Raw genomic sequence first — 2,656 nt, 5'->3', positions numbered from 1 at the left:
GCCCATTTTAAGGTTTTTCTGTTATTGTTCTAATTTAGTATCCTGTGGAGCACCCAGACAAGTTCCTCAAATTTGGCATGACTCCATCAAAAGGCGTTCTGTTTTATGGGCCACCTGGTTGTGGTAAAACACTTCTGGCCAAAGCCATTGCCAATGAATGCCAGGCAAACTTCATTTCCATCAAGGGGCCAGAATTGCTCACCATGTGGTTTGGAGAGTCGGAAGCCAATGTGCGCGAGATCTTTGACAAGGTGGGTGTTTATTCTGCATCCTGTACTGTATTTGTGCTTAGATATCCTAGCATATTGTCTCCACTGTGCTGTCTTAACTGGCTGGTTATTATTTGTGTATTTGGTGTTTCTCCAACTAGCAGCGTGAGCAGGCGCTGCTTTGCTGTTGTTGGGGATTTAATTCTCTTTGGGAAGCTAGATAAGTAAATGGATTTGTCCTTCTACAGTTGGTTTCTGTTACTACAGGATGACAAATGTCCCAGTGCCTTAGCAGTGAGGCAAGCATTAGGGTGACATAAACATCCCCTACATCTCTACTAATTTATTTTGAAACCTCACTATCTAATATCCGCTACAGATTTTCAAAGCATCCTACAGGTGCTTGTCCTTCAGTATGAAGGACATAGAAGGGAGTTTGACTCCTACTATCCAGTTCTCTGTAGATAGTGTCACCTTCTATGCCAGAAGGTACATGCCTTGTTTACCACAGGAGTCCTCTTACCAGGTCTGGAAAGCTGCTGAAAGAATTCAGTTGAAGGAAGAATGAGAGGAAAAAATTGTCATTTGGAAAAGAGCCTCAGATACCATTTGTCCAAAGCACAGAGACAACTTGGAAATTTGGTTTGCATATACTAGGACCTCATGTATATTAGTTCTGGACACATGCCAAGCACGGAGAATCCTTGATATCTGTAGCCCTGTGTGCTAGTGTTTGAACTCTCTTGTTGTGAAGGATTTTTTTCCTTATTTCTAATTGAAACTTTCTTTGCAGCAATTTGCACATATTCTCACTGCACACCTTGAAGAAGTATTTGGCTCCATTTTCTCTCTGACTTCTTGTTTGGTAGTTGAAGGCAGTAACTATGTCTCCCCCTTGCACACGGCATGTCCCAATACCCCAGTGGTTAAACAACAAAGTGGTATCCCCAGATCTTGAATGGAGAGTTCTTGCACAGGCAGTTACCTTCTAGCCATCAGAGCTACCACCCTTCTTTCTGTCTGGTTCACAGTGATCCCAGCTTTGGGGAAATTTATCTTGTCATCAGGAGAGTTTATGGAGGGCTTGTTTGCAGGAGACTTCTCGAAAGCAGCTCCTTCAAGCTCTCCTGGAGGTGACAATGTTCTGATGCTCTTCTGAACTGCTTTGATTCTAGGGGGAGGCTTAGTATCAAACCAGTGTGCTCTTTGCTTGATGGTGTTTAATCATTCCTGTTTGCTTTACAGGCCCGCCAAGCAGCCCCTTGTGTGCTCTTCTTTGATGAGCTGGACTCCATTGCAAAGGCTCGAGGTGGGAATATTGGAGATGGTGGTGGTGCTGCAGATCGTGTCATCAACCAGATCCTGACAGAGATGGATGGAATGTCCACCAAGAAGAACGTCTTCATCATTGGTGCTACCAACAGGCCAGACATCATTGACCCAGCTATCTTGCGCCCTGGGCGCCTGGATCAACTCATCTACATCCCCCTGCCCGATGAGAAGTCCCGGGTTGCTATTCTTAAGGCCAACCTGAGGAAATCACCAGTTGCTAAGGTAGGTGCTGTGTGTATCTGGTTTGATTTTGCTATGTGCTCCACGTATTCCCCATGAGCTGAGAGCAGAGAGAGGGTTGGTATCTGCTACACACTGTGTGGAACTGGGAAGCCTTCCATCCCTGAAGGATGGAAGTGAAGAGGTAGGGATAGGCTCGAGATCTAAAACTCTTTAGTATCAGTGCAGCTAGATAGCAGTGTGTAAGCACAGCAGGTCTTCATCACATAGTAGAGTTCTGCCCACGGTGCAGGAATGGGAAATGCCTGTTATGGCAAGATGGAAAGGATTCTTGTACTCTGAAAAAGTAAATGTAGAAAACGGGGGTGGGAAATGGAAATTGAAGAGGAGCCATTCCAGTTAATTGCTGAACTCTTTCATAGACAAGAGTTATATCCCTTGCCAGGGGAGCAGGCAATAATGAAACCGATAGCATTTATCAGAGAAAAGCTGATGCCAAGTGAGTGAACAAACTTCTTTAGGCCAAGCTTAGCTTTTTAAGTGCTGTTAGGAGGAAGTTCTGGTGCCACTGTGTCAGTTGAGGAGAGAAAGTTGTTCTTCTTTATCTCCCTCTGCCCCATCTCCATTTCCAGTCTGAAACTGTTCCATTGATATCAAATGCTAAGATCTGAGCAAATTATAGCTGAAATCCTCAAGTCAGCCTGCCTCTTCTTGAAAGTGAGCAGTGGGGAGACATTTGTAGCCATGTAGCAGGTTCTTTCTGGGTGTGGGGGGAAGCATGGCCTGCCCCAGTGTGTAGCATGCTTTTACCAGGAACGTGAGCCTTAACAGCTTATCTTTTTCATACTGACCAAAGTTAAGGTAGTGCCTTAAGGCACCTCTTTGTCATTTGAGAGTACAAGGTGTACATGTTTTTCTTGTGGGGTGGTTTTTTT

At 44.8% G+C, this 2,656-nt stretch overlaps 1 protein-coding gene across 3 annotated transcripts in view; it reads right to left on the bottom strand.

The window, feature by feature from the left end:
- LOC100550826 (phospholipid-transporting ATPase FetA-like) overlaps window positions 1-2,656 on the bottom strand; it is a 422,496-nt gene that overhangs the window by 74,617 nt on the left and 345,223 nt on the right. The gene's annotated exons all lie outside the window — the stretch shown is intronic.

This window comes from Meleagris gallopavo, chromosome Z, assembly GCF_000146605.3.
Source record: "Meleagris gallopavo isolate NT-WF06-2002-E0010 breed Aviagen turkey brand Nicholas breeding stock chromosome Z, Turkey_5.1, whole genome shotgun sequence".
Taxonomy (NCBI): Eukaryota; Metazoa; Chordata; class Aves; order Galliformes; family Phasianidae; genus Meleagris; species Meleagris gallopavo.
Note: the sequence above shows the minus strand (reverse complement) of the source record. Positions and strands in the feature narration are given on the sequence as shown.